Source organism: Pelodiscus sinensis, chromosome 10, assembly GCF_049634645.1.
Source record: "Pelodiscus sinensis isolate JC-2024 chromosome 10, ASM4963464v1, whole genome shotgun sequence".
NCBI classification, from domain to species: domain Eukaryota; kingdom Metazoa; phylum Chordata; order Testudines; family Trionychidae; genus Pelodiscus; species Pelodiscus sinensis.
In genome coordinates, this window is record NC_134720.1 from 14,223,097 (window position 1) to 14,239,809 (window position 16,713).

Consider the following 16,713-nt stretch of genomic DNA (forward strand, 5'->3'; position numbering starts at 1 on the left):
CCTGTCTTAATGTGATTCATAAGGTTAAATCGACTAATGTTTGTGGAGCACTTTGAGATCCTCAGGTAAAAGGCAGTGCAGAATCTGTTTCATCTGCCTATTATCAGGTGTTTATAGTGTACAGTGTGTTATTAGCAAAAGAGAATTGTTTTCTCACAGTGTGTGCATATCTCCCATTAGCTTTAGTGGGTTTGTTTACTCACCGAGAAGAGAACTCCTCTCAAAAGATAAGGCATGACACTTTAGATTTAAAAGAAAATGAAGAAAAGTGAGAGAGGTTTTCTGTACTTGAAGATTTAACCACCTTGAAATATATTTACTATAAGAGGCTCTAAAACTGTGAGAATAATGTGAGCTGCAGCAGAGATGGAAGAAACTACAGGAAAAATCCTGGCCCTATTGAAGTGCAGGGGCTGGGGAGGATCAGGATGCTACCATAAGGCTATGTCTACATTGTCCCCTCTTGCGCAAAAAAATATGCAAATGAGGCAAAGCGTGGAATATTGCTGGAACTCATTTGCATAATTAATTAGGCTCTGGTTTTGTGCAAAAACCCCCTCTTGAGCAAGAGCTGTTCCATATTTTTGCCTCTTGCTCAAAAACAGAGCCCAATTAATTATGCAAATGAGGTGTGGTGATATTCCATGCTTTGCCTTTTTTGCATATTTCTTACACAAAATGGGCGCAGTATAGACATAGCCTATGTGTCTGATCCACAACCTGGCAATCACTATTTGCACGTTCAACAGCTGTATGCTCTTGTGGATTTGCTAGGCATGTCAGTGGAGCCAAAGCCTACAACAAATTCCAACACACATTGGCCATATTATTGCCCTCATCCACTGCCTGCAAGAAAACATCACAGTCAGCTGTGGAGGAAGCTGGCAAACAGTCTCCTATAGCCTGAAATGAGTTTGTAAGGAAAAGCAGAACATTGATTTGAGTCACGTGCAGGAGAGACCTGGAAATGTATTCAAAACACATTTGATTGACTGAACTCCCTTATCTAAGGCCAGATTCTGATGTTCCTTAATACAGGTGCATGGAGTGAATGGACAAGTACCTTCTACTCTCATTCCCAAGTGTGTCATCCAAGGCCCACTGTTTAAAAAGCAGTCAACTCCCAGTAAACAATTGAAATTTATTTCAGGGTCATCCAAAGAAAGAAAGACAACAGAGATTCATTTGTGTTGCTCAGTGTATTTGAAAAAATGAAGGCTTGAACTTGAGCTGAAATGATTTGTGAGACCTATTGTTGCTAGCGCTTCATTTTTAGTGGAAGGAAAAAATACTATGCAAACAGATTAGTGTTGTTTATCCTGTAGCTGTGTAACTGTTTTATGTGCTTACAGGGCACCAAACATGCTTCAGTCCTCATATTGCAGGCCATGAAGTTATTTTGGACACTGCAGGAATGAAGTGATACCAGCCTGATTGTGTTCTCCAGCACTGGTGAGTGGAAGAGCAGCCTGCTCTTAATGTGAAACAAAAGAGGCTTGTGAATATTGTAAAAACAGCATGGACAACTAGTGTTAAACATTCGGGATAAGACATTAACTGAAACCACATGTGAAGTGCAGCTGTTTCTGCTGAGGCTTTCATCAATCTGTACTGGAAGATTGGTGGGTTTTAATATGTGGTTCCAAGCAGAGCCAATAGAGATGTGTGGGAAATGTGTGTGAAATCAGTGTGCATCCATGAGGAGGGGGCATCTTGAGCGCTAGTGTATTTTTTCTTTGCTATATATTTGAGAGAGTTTGTGTGTGTGTAGAATAGTGATAGAGATGTAGCCGTGTTAGTCTGGGGTAGCTGAAGCAAAATGCAGGACAATGTAGCACTTTAAAGACTAACAAGATGGTTTATTAGATGATGAGCTTTCGTGGGCCAGACCCACTTCCTCAGATCAAATAGTGGAAGAAAGTAGTCACAACTATATATACCAAAGGATACAATTTAAAAAAATGAACAAATATGAAAAGGACAAATCACATTGCAGAACAGAAGGGGGATGCGGGGGGGGGGGGGGGGGCAGGAAGGAAGGTAAGTGTCTGTGAATTGATGATATTAGAGGTAGGGAGAGTGGGATGTTTGTGAGTTAATGGTATTAGAGGTGATAATTGGGGAAACTATCTTGGTAATGGGTGAGATAGTTCAAATGTTTGTTGAGTCCTTTTTGGAAAGTGTCAAATTTTAACATGAATGACAGTTCAGAGGATTCCCTTTCAAGTGCAGATGTAAAAGGTCTTTGTAGCAGAATGCAGGTGGTTAAGTCATTGAGAGAGTGTCCTTTCTGGTTAAAATGGCAAGAAACTGTTTTCTCTTTGTGATCTTGTCTGATATCTGTTTTGTGGGCATTAATCCTTTGGCGAAGTGTCTGAGATGTTTGTCCAATGTACATAGCAGACGGACACTTTCGGCACATGATAGCATAGATTATATTTCTGGATGCGCAGGAATATGTGTTCTTGATCTTATAACTCACTTGGTTAGGTCCAATAATGGTATCAGCAGAATGAATATGTGGACAAAGCTGGCAACGGGGTTTGTTGCAAGGGAAGGTACCAGGGTTGGTATTATGTGTGTGTGTGTGTCTATGTGCCCATCCACCTGTGAGCCTGTTAGCTCAAGAACTCCTCCTAAACAGTAAGAGCTAACACCACCCAACTTGATATGCAGCTTCCTCTTATCCTAACTTAAAACAAGATCAGGGTTAGGCTGTTCCAGGACAATGGGTTGTGCCTGGAATGTAATTTGAACCTTTCTCATCAAATGGAAAGTGAAGGAGTGATAAAAGATAGTTATACTCTCCAATGACTGCAGGGTGGCAGCAAGCACAGGGGGCAGTAGTACCCCTGAATAACCACATGGGGACTGCAAGGACCTCAGTCCTGTGGAGCAGCCATTAACTGATAGCATGACCCCTGGGAGTAGCCACTGTCTGGGCCACACAGCCCCCCTGCCACCACAGGCCAGCATTTCCCCTCCCCCCCACTGCCTCCGAACCATCCCCAGGGAGAAGCTGGCAGACAGGATGCATTGCCCTCCCCCCAACTGGTCCTGGGGAGAAGCCGGCAGGTGCACACACACCCCTGCCCTGACTCCTGCATCCCCATCCCTACCTTAAGTCCCTCCACATCCTCCAACCCTAACTCCTGCCCCCTTAAGCCCTCAGCCTTCTGCTCTGAGCCTCCTCCCATGTCCTAAAGCCCCTACCTTGACTCCTGCACCCCCACATTCCCAGCTCCTTGCCCTGAAGGAGCCAAGCAATGCTGTGTAAGCAGGGTTGCCAGATACTTTCACAAAAAATACCAAACATGGTGTGGAAAAAATTGGTTGAGGAAAAAAAAAGAGTAACTGTGCCTTTAAATCCCCATGCTCGCTTCACCTCCACCAGATGTGGCAGTAGAAGAATGTCCCAAGCAGCCTTCCGTCTGAGAAAAACAGAGAATTCTGGACATTTTACATGGACAGAGGCTGCAAATACCAGACTGTCCGGGCCATTACCGGACACCCGGCATCCCTACGGGTAAGTCTTCTAATATTAACATAAATAATAGTGACAATATAATTATCACACAATGCCATTATTTGAACATAATAAATTGAAGGGTGGAAGGGTCGACTAGGAATATGGCTCTTCCTGATCACATTTGTCCCTGTCTCTGTCATAAAACACAGCACGATGCTTAGCATAAAGTCACTCATCAGTAATGGAAGCATTAGTCTGAAAATCCTTCAGGAAATACATGAAGCTTTTTAGATCATCATGTTCAGAAAATTGCTGAAATTCTAGTTGTTTCTGGCTTGGTGTTTTAAGGTGACTAAGATGTTGGTATGAGGAGTAACTAAACGAAGGAAGAGCTGCAGTAGAGGGATAGATGTGGCTGTTACTGGTGACCTCTGATGAACTCATGCTTGCAACATTGATATGTTTGCAACATTAGCTTCTAAATCCCATCCAAGGACGAAAGTCAAACTCTTCTACTATACTCACCAGGAGATTCAAACCTTTCTCATCAATTAAAGACTGATAATACACTATGGCTGCATCTAAACTGGCATGTTAAAAGTACTTGCACAAGAGAGTGTCTATACTGGCATGTGCCTTTGTGCAAAAGATTTGCTTTTGCGCAAAAGCATTCATACCAGTGTAGACGCTCTCTTGCGCAAGAAAGCTCCAATGGCCATTTTAGCATCGGGCTTTCTTGCACAAGAAATTAACATTGCCTGTGTACACTGGCCCTCTTGCGCAAGTATTCTTGCGCAAGAGGGCTTATCCCTGAGCGGGAGCATCAGAGTATTTGTGCAAGAACCACTGATTTTGTACATTACCAAGTCAGTGTTCTTGCGCAAATACTCGTGGCCAGTGTAGACAGGCGGCAAGATTTTGCGCAAAAGCAGTTGCTTTTGCACAAAATCATGCCAGTCTAGACGCAGCCCCCAGTAATGCTTTTGACTCTCACATGATGACTGGATGCTGTAAGTAATCTTAGCATTAGTAGAACGAACTACATGTGCAGTTTAACTGAGATCCTGGTGGTCTGCATGCAAGGACTCTATATAGGTTTTCTAGAGGATGTGTCAGTAGGAGATGTGATAAGCCTTTCCCATCTGGAAGTTGCCATTACATATGTATGATCCATAGCGTTAAAACATTCCAAAATAGGTAACCACATAGTGTGACTGGGATGGAGGGGAGGCAGAGATCCCGATATGCTGCAGCTCTACCTTTCCGTGTACCATGGAACTCCAAGAGATCATTTTAGAGTAACTTGCCATCTACTGCAAAGACTGCTTGAGGGAAATGAGAAGCCACGATGAGGTTATGCTAAGTGGGATCTTTTCTCTCTCCCTCCCTCCTGGAAGAGCAGGTGAGAAAGAGTTTCTTCATAACTTTGAAAACTACTAAAGGGAACAAACAACTCTCTTTCACATGGCGGGGGGGGGGGGGGGGGGGAAGGGGAGCTAGGAGGAATTTTGTGATATTAGTTTGCAAGAGATTTATTTTGGTTTTGTTTATTTGTGACCGGACAGGGAGGATAAACTGGGAACAAAACTCAGTGGCATCCACAGAGAAGAAAGGAGAATTGCTGTATTTACAAATATCCTAGGAGGCCATGAGATCTGGCAGTAAGAGAAGGGTCTTAGATACCTGGGTTCTATTAACCTGGGCTGCCACCTCCCACATTACGTGGGTTCAAATCATTGAGGCTATCCATGTGCATTTGTTTCCCTTTGTATACAATTTGGGAGGATAAGGCTCATTGCTTTCAGATCCTTGGTTAAACAGTGCTATATATTGTTTTTATTTGTAACAAGTCTCAGAGAGGTAGCCATGTTAGTCTGTATCTACAAAAACTAACACCATGTCTATACTACAGATAAGATCGAAGCAAGCTGCACTTGATCTTCCCAGGTTCAAATTAGTAGTTCTAGTGAACATGCACTAATTTGAATGGAGAAGGTGTTCCTGTTGATGCTGGTAGCCCTGCTTCTACAAGAAGTAAGGGAAGTCAAAGGGAGAGTGTGCTCCTGTCAACCTCCCACTGTGTGGATGGCACCAAAATTTGACTTAAGATACTTTGACTTAAACTATGCAATTCACGTAGCTGAAGTTGCATATCTTAATTTGAACTTATCCCCCATTGTAGACCAAGTCAAGACGTCCTGTGGCACCTTAACAGATTTATTTGGGCATAAGCTTTTGTGGGCAAAGACCCATTTTGTCAGATGCATTGGAGTGGATATAAGAGGCAGGCATAAATATATTAGCACAAGAAAAGAAGAGAATTACCTTATCAAGTGGAGGGACAGTATTATTTAGGCGAATTCAATCAAGGTGGATGTGACCCATTCCCAACAGATGATGAGGAGGTATGAATACCAAAAGAGGGAGAGTTGCTTTTGTAATGAGCCAGTATAGTGAGTATAAAGTTCTCAGAGGTGTAGCTGTGTTGGTCTGTAACTTTTTTTTTAAAGGAGTAGTCCTGTAGCACCTTAGAGATTAACAAATATATATACATATATTTAATATCATGACCTTTTGTGGGCAAAACCCACTTCCTCAGCCAGGAGCAGAACCCCCATGTGTGCACTGGATATAAACAGAGTAAGAGATATTCTCTACCCAGAAGAACTTAAAACACAAAGTGCAGGAAGGGAAACAGAGGCACAGAGTGACAAGCAATTTGCCCAAGGTCACACATCAGTAGGTCAGTTGTCAGTAGTTAGAAACAAAAGTTTGGTCTTCTGAGCCCCAGTCTAATGGCCTGCAGGCTCTGTGCTTGTTGTTAGAGCGCTAGACAGCTGCCTCTGCTGCTGTTGTCTAACAGATGTAAGTAGGAACAGTCCAAAAAGGACAAGCAATTTTTTTTCTTTTAGTTTCAAATGAAATATAAAAATCCAATTAAACCTACGCTAGCACAAACATAGTTACTTGAAGAAAGAACAGTTTCAGCTAATCAAACAGCTTTCGAAAACTGGCATTTTAGATGTGGAATTCATTGCCTAAAGGTGTGTGCCTTTAAAATAGCATGTAGGCAGAAGCCTAGACACTTGTTAGATCTTAAATGCTTTGGCAATGCAGAAGCAATGCAAACAAACTGCTCTTTGTTAACCTGAGAAAAATCAGCAGCAGTAGTGTTGAAAGCATCAAAACCCACCCACCCATTCATACACTCAACATGCTGGGAAAAGACTTACACAGAACACTAATAAGAACTAAAGAGCCTCTGCAGGTGGCTGCCTAACTCCCATCAAAATCATCTCCCCCGAGCCAATAATAAGCAAGGAAGGATTACAATTATCATAGTACTGATGTTGGTTCTAGTACTGTGCCTGTTGCAGAAGAAAAAGATTAGCAATAGGGGCCATCTCCCTGAACCTCGTAATCTATATATAATCCCTCTTTCCTATTTCTAGGAAGTACAGGGAATATACATACAACTGTTTGCTGCTCCAAGATACATGAGCTAATTTTGCTTTGCTTAGGATAGGATAGGATAGATTATGGGTGAAATCCACCAGAAAAACTCATAGATTAATTACATGCAAACATGTTTTTCATACTGTCATAACTTTCTTCCCTTACTTTAAAATTCTCTATAGACTTAATTAACCTCAACTAGGATCATAAATAAGGCCAGGCATATGATTCATCATAAAGAATTTATTGATGCAATGTAGCCCCCATTTTTCCTTTTAATTTGTCAAATTTTCTGAGAACAGACTGATTTTCCTCAAATGTATTTGTTCCGATATGTTCAGCAACACAGCCTCGCATGGTGATTTGTTTATTAGTTCATTCCAAGTTTTCAATATTTCAAATTCAGTTTGCTCGTATATATGTAATGAATGTAGTATTTCTGTTTCTCGATTGAAAATTTTCCAGTACAATTCATTTTCTGTGATTATTCTGAAATGTTCATTTCAAATTGATTGTTTCAGGAAATACTTGTGCCAGATAAATTGTTTGCTGGGGATATTTATAGAGCACAAATGAACAGGAACAAAAACACAGTCAAAGTAAGTTCACTCATAGATTTAAGTAAAGATTCAAAGCATGTTATTTGAGTTATTGTATTTGCTGTCATCAAACATACTCTATGAGGGTTTTGTTGTACTTTATTTTTTTAAGAAAAGCAATAGCGGATAGCAAAAGTCAGAAATTTCTTCATTGACGAAAGCAACGAGGAGTCCCGTGGCACCTTATAGACCAGCGATTCATTGGAGCACAAGCTTTCAAGGGCAAAGACCCACTTCATCAGATGCATGCACAAAAGCTCCAATAAATCTGTTAGTTTATAAAGTGCCACAGGATTCCTCGTCACTTGCAGATTCAGACTAACGCGACTACCCCTCTGATACTTCACTGACAAAATTACTCAAAATTAGTGCAACCTCGTGGTCTGGGGTACTTCAAAACTAGAAAGTAAATAGTTCAGAAAATAACTGAAAAAAGAAGGAAAAATAAAGATGTTCAGTGGAACTGTTGAAGTTTTTACTCAGAGCAGATTTGTTTGGTTTGATGTAAATGGTTGGCTGAGGAATTGGGGATTCCCCCCGTGACAGGCATCTGCCTCGCACTGGCCTTGCAAGGATTAAACTCAGCCCTGGGAGAGGGCTGAGATTTTTGGAGCCCACAACAGTGGCACGTATCATACAAATAGGGCCCAGCTTAGTAAATAAGAGCTCTTGAGAAGAGAGCAAAGACTCACTCACTCTTGCCCCAGCTATGGAGCAGAAGAGATCTACCAGGGAAGCTAGAGGTTTCCTGAGACACAGCAGTGCTGGGAGCTCTGGCCAGGCAAACTCCCAGGCTTCAGGACCTGAGTCAAGGCCTGAGGGAACTAGGGCTGCAGGAAGGAAGCCAGGATAGCAGAAGGCAGTTGGTCCACTTCCCTTGCCAATGATAAGTAGCCATTTCAGATTGCAGTTTGCCCCTGCCTCAGGGGCAAAGTGATGACTGGCAGTGGGTCACTGAGACAAGGTGGGCATAGGAGATTGGGGGTTCCCTGAAGGGGAGGAGAGTTCCCAGAGTGTGGGGTCACTGTGGCAGGGCAGTATTCTGAGGGAAAGGCTGTGCAGCCTGGGAGGGATGCAGGACCTGATACATGGTGGGGAACAGACAAACAAGTAAAGCAGGTGAGACAGTGGCCAGCAGGGGTGCTCCAGGACTGAACTGAGCTAATTCCCTGAGACTACGTCTAGACTACAGGGTTTTTCTGGGATACCAGAGATATCCCAGAAAAACTTTGCCGTGTCCAGGGAACGCATCTGCTCTTCCGACATTTTTTCAGAAGAGCAGACGCGCTCTTTTGGAAGCCCTGTCTTCTTTGTTTCACAAGGAAGAAGGGCTTCTCTGAAAGAGGAGGCTTTTCTGAAATTTGGCCCAGTGTAGATGGGCCAAATTTCAGAAAAACCTCTTCTGAAAAAGCAATCGGAATTAGGTATGCAAATCACAGAGAACAATTTGTATACCTGTTTCCAATAAGACTCTGTAGTCTAGATGTAGCCTGGGTGTCCAGCAGGAGGTGCTGTGGTGGTGAGTCATGCCATGTTACACCCTTCCAGCTTTTGAAAACAAAACAAATCTATTGCTTATGAAGAATGGGTATGGCAGTCTGAAACAATAGAGATTGAAATTGTCTGACTTCAGAACTGTTCCACCTGGGTAGCAGCGGCATCAGCTTTTCTAACAATGTCCCTCAGTGCTGATTATGAAATTTTGTTCAGGCTCCCTCAGGGCTCCTGGGCAAAGTTGGTGGGGGATGGTAGCTCTTCACTTCTGCAAAGGACAGTGCCGCAAGCAGACAAGGTGGGCAACCCTCAGTGTAGAAAGAACAGGTTAAGAACTATTTAGAAAAGCTAGACACACACAAATCCATAGATCCGGATTTAATGCATCCGAGGGTACTTAGGGAGTTGGAAAATGTCATTGCAGAGCCTTTGGCTATTATCTGGCTATAAAATTATTTGGCTATAAAATTCATGGAGAATGGGAGAGGTCTCAGATGATTAGAAAATGGCGAATGTAGTGCCCATCTTTTAAAAAAGGGAAGAAGGACAATCCAGGAAACTACAGACCAAACAGCCTCATTTCAGTCCCTGGAAAAATCATGGAGAGGTTACTCAAGGAATCCATTTTGAAGCACTTGGCAGAAGGGAAAGTGATCAGGAATAGTCAACATGGATTCACAAAGGGCAAGTCATGCCTGACCAATCTGATTAGCTTTTATGATGAGGTAACTGGTTCTGTGAGGAAGACGGTGGATGTGATATACCTTGATTTTAGCAAAGCTTTTGATAATATCTCCCATAGTATTCTGGACAGCAAGCTAAGGAAGTATGGATTGGATAAATGGACTGTAAAGTGGATAAAAAACTGCCTAGATTGTTGGGCCCAATAGCTCGATGTGTGGTTGGCAGTCGGTTTCAAGTGAAGTGCCCCAAGGTTCTAGGGCTGGTTTTGTTCAACTTCTTTATTAAAGACCTAGATGAGGGGATGGATTGCATCCTCAGCAAGTTTGTGGATGACACTAACTTAGGAGGACTGGTAGATATGTTGAAGGAGGGGTGGTGGTGTTAGTGATAGGGTGCAGAGTGACCTGGACAAATTGGAAGATTGGGCCAGAAGAAATCTGATGAGGTTCAACAAGCACAAGTGCAGAGTCCTGCACTTGAGATGGAAGAATCCCAAACATTGTTACAGGCTGGGGACAGAGTGGCTAAGTAGTGGTTCAGCTGAAAAGGACCTGGGGATGACAATGGATGAGAAGCTGGATATGAGTCAACAGTGTGCCCTTGTAGCCAAGAAGGTGAATGGCATATTAGGGTTCATTAGGAGGAGCATTGCCAGCAGATCTAGAGAAGTTATTATTCCCCTTTATTTGGCACTGGTGAGGCCACATCTGGAGTATTGTGTCCAGTTCTGGGGCCCCCACTACAGAAAGGATGAGGATGCATTAGACAGGGTCCAGTGGAGGGCAACCAAATGATTAGGGGACTAGAGCACATGACCTACGAGGAGAGGCTGAGGGATTTGGGTTTATTTAGTCTGCAGAAGAGAAGAGTGAGGGGGAATTTGATAGTAGTCTTCAACTTCCTGAAGGGAGGTTCTAAAGAGGATGGAGAAAGGCTGTTCACAGTAGTGATGGATGGCAGAACAAGGAGCAATGGTCTTAAGTTACAGTGGGAGAGGTCTAGGTTGGATATTAGAAAAAACTATTTCACTAGGAGGGTGGTAAAGCACTGGAATGGGTTACCTAGGGAGGTGGAGGAATCTCCATCCTTAGAAGTTTTTAAGCCTGGGTTGAGAAAACTCTGGCAGGGATGATTTATTTAGGTTTGGTCCTGCTTTGGGCAGGGGGCTGGACTCGATGACCTCCTGAGGTCTCTTCTAGCCCTAAGATGCTATGATTCTATGCCCCCAGTCTTCAGTGCTGCCTGGAGCATGTCAAATGGAGCTCTGGTGGCAATTGAAAGGTCTTGAGGCTCTGGGTGCTGTTTCAGTAGCAACTGTGGCTACCAGGGGCTCGGGGCTCTTTCAATTGCTGGGTCCTGGGGCAGTTGCCCTTCCCTGCCCTCACTGTTGGTGGGCCTGGGGTTCCCTAGCATTCAGCATTAATCCCCTCTGCTTTGGCTGATGCTAGTGGTATCAAATTTGGCAGGTCTTTTTTGTCTTGTGGTGTTGGGTTTTTTTTGGAGGGTGGGGGGTCTCTTTAGCTGACATTTTACTTACCCACTGGAAAACAGACTTTCAGATTAACAACTGCTTCCACGTAAGTGGACTGAATGCGAGCTTGTCATGATTATGAGAGTTAGCCAGCATGTCTCTCTCTGTAGCTGCAGAGAACTCCCAGAGACAGAGGAGGGAAAAACCCAAATTCCTTTGTCCCAGTTTAAAAGTCCTACCTACATTCCTATTGGCCACTCCACCTCGCTAGGTGTAGTTAACCCCTTAATCCCAAGGCTGCTGGCTAACCCTCATAATCATGACAGAGCTGAACTGGTTGGAAGAGGGGTTGGGGATTTAAACCCACAACCCCAGGCTCTCTGGACTTTGACTAGTTTTGTGTCAAAATGAAACTTGCACAATTTTTTTTTGGAGTACTCACTCTGCCACAAATCTTTATTAATTTGATCCAGAGTGACATTGTGCCATCTGGAACAGGCTTTAGTGAAACCTAAGTTCCTTGGCACAACAGTGACTTTGTGCCAGTATAGAAATGCAGAACTTTTAGGGGTGAAAACACTTTTTGTAGGATTTTTAAAAAAAAATTCATTTGTGGAAAATGTTTATTGGTTTCACTGCATTTTTTGAGTTTTACCATCAATATAAGTCATCTTGTATACCTCCAGTCCTCACTTGCATTACCTTTGATATTTATGTACTTTTCTTCTCTTGAACAGGGATTGCTAAGTGCTAATGGTAATATTTTTTCTGGGAAATATGAGGGAGTCTTGAGATATGGGCATAGATCCCCTAAGAACAATTTTACAACCATAAAACTAACTATACAAACAAAACAGAACAAAATATATGACCTAAATAGGCTTGAAGCCCACTCTCAAGAAGCAAAATGCTACTCTGAATTAACCAACTGTTCTACCTAATCTGTTTAGGGCTAAACATTCTGACAGAAGGTAAAACATAATGAAAAGCCCCCATTCACCTTTCTCAAACTCAGAATGAAACTTTTTAGTGAAATGGCAAAATTGGTGAAATTGTGCAGAATCTCCCTGAAAACAAATATGCACTGAACACTGAAAAAAGGTTCCTACAGGGCCTTGGCTATGAATAATAGATTCCATTTCATGTAATTATTAGTGGGAAAACACTTGAAATGTATTTCAGAGTGAACAGTTGGAATAGATGAAAAGAATTTGTGGGAGAATAAAAAGCACTAGGTTGTTTGTTTGTTTTTACCAGAATTTAGCTAATAAAAACCATATAGTCTGCTCTCTGTGCGTTAGCTCAGTCACATTTGAACAAGAGACTTTTTTGTATATGTAAATGTTTTGGTTGTTTGAAAATTAAACACATTCTTAGATTTCGCATCATAGTGCCAGCAGCAGACCAACTGGGGAGTTCCTAAAAGGATAAATTGATAAAAGTCCTAATAGGGGAACTCAACAGGAAAAAAGCCAAAATGAATTAGCTTGCCGAGACATGGCTAACATCATTGAGTTTATATATGTTTCATTAAGCTGAGACTTGACAGCTTTATGAGAAAACAGTGGGGTTGGGAGTGCATGAAGAACCTGTAACACTGCCAAGGCTGATCAGGTCCTGTGCCATGCAGCCTATTTAATAGACAAATATTTGCACAGTGAAAATGTCATTTTAAATGACTGGTTTGATAATCTCTTAAGCTTTTAAATGATCTGCAAAGTCTGGAAATTCTTCCCTGGTGTTTAAAATCTCTGTGCATGTAAGATAATGAAAGCAAACATTAAATGATGGCCTATGAGTTGTTCCCTAAATTAGGGATTACTTTGGTGCCTCAAGATCCTTCTCCCTCTCCCTCCATTTTCTTCTTCACATAGGAGCCTGTCTGGAATTGGGAGAGGACCTGCCTCACTGCTGCAGGCGTACTTTGTTCTCACAGGCCTAGAGCCTGGATTTTTGTGCCTGCAATGGTGGATATAAGGTATATATTGGAGTATTTGCCCTTTTAACTCCCTGATCTGCATCTGTATAATTAGACAAGCCATTATTTAGCATCTACAGTTCAACTGCAGGTATGAATTGTGCAGATGCAAACTATTGCTGCCAGTCTAGGACAGGTTCTTGATTTGCTACATATTAATAGTATTCATTTCACAGCTTTGTATTTCAATGCTATCTACAAAAAGGGAATCACAACTATTTCAGATTTGCATAGTCACAAGTCAGTGAATTAATCATAATTAGTAAATTAACTGTTTTTTTGTGGCCTGGCTTGAAACAGTGTTTTACAGAAAGTTCCTTTTCCTCAACTACTCCTCCAGATTAGCTGAGTGGAGATGAGGTCAGGCTACAGTAACTATAACAGTTGATTTCTAACACAGGCACTGTGGGTATGTCTACACTACCACCCTAGTTCGAACTAGGTTGGTTAATGTAGTCAACCGAAGTTGCAAATGAAGCCCGGGATTTAACTATCCCGGGCTTCATTTGCATCTTGCTGGGTGCCGCCATTTTTAAATCCCCGGTAGTTCGGACTTTGTGCCCGTGGCTACATGCGGCACGGAGTAGGTAGTTCGAATTAGTGGTGTAATGGTAGTTCAAATTAGAAAGCCTAATTCGAACTACCTACTCCGTGCCGCGTATAGCCGCGGGCACAGAGTCTGAACTACCGGGGATTTAAAAATGGCGGCGCCCGGCAAGATGCAAATGAAGCCCGGAATAGTTAAATCCCGAGCTTCATTTGCAACTTCGGTTGACTACATTAACCAACCTAGTTCGAACTAGGGTGGTAGTGTAAACATACCCTGTAATAGTGAACAGAGACAAGGAGTCCTGTGGCATGTAATAGACTAACAGATGTATTGGCGCATAAGCTTTCGTGGTCAAAGACCTACTTTATGCGCCAATACATCTGTTAGTCTATTACATGCCACAGGACTCCTTGTCACTTTTGCAGATCTAGACTAACACAGTATCCCTCTGATAGTGAATAGAAATTAACTGAAAAATGTAGATTGATCATGTAAATATTTTTTTTAAATCAGAAAAAACCCTAATTTAAGATCACATGCTGTGCTTCCGCTGAAGTCATTAGCAAATCTCTCAGGGTATGTCTACACTGCCACCCTAGTTCGAACTAGGATGGATAATGTAGGCATTCGAAGTTGCAAATGAAGCCTGGCTACACACAGCACGGAGTAGGTAGTTCGAATTAGGCTCTCTAATTCGAACTACCGTTACTCCTCATGGAACATACCCTCACAGTCTCCAGCACAGCTAGGATTGGGACCTCTTCTTCCTGTCGTTTTAACCAGTGTTTCCTTCTGTGATACAAGACCTGGTCTATTGTATCTGTGCAGTCAGTGGGTCTTTTAATCTGCAGAGAAAAAAGGACTGGGTCCATATTGCTATTAATCTTTACAATGCAACCATGACAGGGCATTAATAAACTATGGCCTCTGCTGTGAAAGCCACATGTATTCTGCTTCTGAATAAATTAGAAACCACGAAGATCAGAAAACCAGTGGGCTGGGTACCTTGGGTTTCCTGAATCAATTCATCCTTGTTTTAGCTTGCAAAAGGACTGAGAAGAAGGGCTACAGGTCACTCGGAGTGTGTATACCTATCCATTCAGCACCTTCAAGAGCACTTTTCAAAGCTGCACCCCCGTAAGGAGCGGCTGTGGTTTCTACAGCTGGCTGATGCACTTTGACAGAACAAGCTGTCAAGGGCAATAGTCTTGTTACTGTAATTACAGGCTTTTGATGAAGAAGCTCTTCACCACTTGCTTCAAAGTATTAATCAATAACCTCCACTCAAAATGCTTACTAAGAAAATGAACTAATAGATTACCAGCCTGAAATTCCAGTAAGACACTTGACAGCTTGTAGTTAAATGTGTCACTAATTAGGACATTCAGTATTATATTTTTATCAAACAGCTCTGCTCCCCTGAACCACCCCATACACACACACTTCTACCAGTAAAGAAGTATTTACAAAACCAGAAAAATCAGGGAAATTTTTAAGGTAAACATCCAATAAATGAATGCTGTCTCCTCAGTCCTTTAAAAGCTAGGATTTTAAAAGCATGTCAGGGTATTAGGTGCATCTTTCTCATACAAGCCAACAAGAGTTCGGTACCTAAACCCAGAATAAATTCCAGAATAAATCTATTGTGTAAAGCCAACTCCTTTAAAAACCTATTCTTAAATGTCACCCAAACTTAGTTTTGCCTTCCAGGACTGTAGATGACACATCATAGGTTTTGCCCATACTCCACTCGGGGGAATGATTAGTCATGTATTAATGAAACTTTTTCACTAACAAGAAACAACATAGTGATGGGAAAGCTCTGCATGGTCATTCTTTCTGTTCTGTACCATCTCTGATCTAGGGCTGTGGCTTTTAAAATCTAATTCTATGGAAAGGAACAGTAACAATATAAAACTGATTTCATTTGTTCTATGTGTAACCTCCACCAAGGTGGCTTTGAACTTGGGACCTCGGGAACTGACTATAGGAGCTGAGCTAAAAGTCGACTGGCTCCTTGCCCATGCTGTAGAGGTCTCTTGATCTTAACTGTTGCAGTGGTCTAGGTGCCACTTGCAGTACTCAGTAACCACACTAGGGCTGTGTCTACACTGGGCCACTTATTCTGGAAAATCAGCCACTTTTCTGGAATAAGCTGCAAGCTGTCTACACTGGCCCTTGAATTTCCGGAAAAGCAATGACGCTCTACTGTACAAAATCAGCCGCTATTCCGGAAAAACTATTCTGCTCCCGCTCTGGCATAAGTCCTTATTCCGGAACATTGTTCCGGAAAAGGGCCAGTGTAGACAGCCCAGTAGTCTTTTCCGGAAAAAAGCCCCGATCGCAAAAATGGCGATCGGGGCTCTTTTCTGGAAAAGCGCGTCTACATTGGCCACAGACGCTTTTCCGGAAAAAGGGCTTTTTCGGAAAAGCAGCCTGCCAATGTAGACGCTCCTTTTCCAGAAAAACTGAAAACAGAATAGTATTCCGTTTTAAGCAGTTCCAGAAATTCATGCCAGTGTAGACACAGCCTAGGTGTGTGGGTTACATGTGTGTCTGGTAAAAGGTTTAGTGCAGTGGGATCAAGTTGGTTCCACATTCAGTTTTTGAGAACCCCCAAGTTAGAATGTTGCTTCAGGCGCACATCTGATATTTCTTACCCTCATTCAGCAAGATACCTAAACATGTAACTTATTCTATACAGAGAGTAATAACGATAATGGGACTGCTCACCAGTATAAGATGAGGCATATGATTGTGTCTTTTGCTGAATTAGGATAAAAGTATACTTCGCTGTGAGCAAGTTTCTTACATGTTTTATATTCTCATTTTGATTTCTGTAATGTCTTTAACTGAATTAATTTCAGCAAAACTTGCTGTATATAAATCTTTTTCTTGAGGTTACTGTCTGAGTATAGCACATTTTTACTTCTTTTCTCCCTGTCCCCTTCATCCTTCCCTTTTTTTTAGAACCTCCATCATTTCTCTCAGGAGAGCCAAAGACTTTTTTTA

At 42.2% G+C, this 16,713-nt stretch overlaps 1 long non-coding RNA gene across 2 annotated transcripts in view; it reads left to right on the top strand.

The window, feature by feature from the left end:
• Positions 1-1,134: 1,134 nt before the first annotated feature.
• LOC142830847 (uncharacterized) overlaps positions 1,135-16,713 on the top strand; it is a 62,888-nt gene continuing 47,309 nt past the window's right edge. For both annotated transcript variants that reach the window (XR_012906372.1, XR_012906373.1), the window contains exons 1-2: positions 1,135-1,452; positions 3,395-3,526. This is a non-coding gene — a long non-coding RNA (uncharacterized LOC142830847). The remainder of the gene's footprint in view (positions 1,453-3,394; positions 3,527-16,713) is intronic.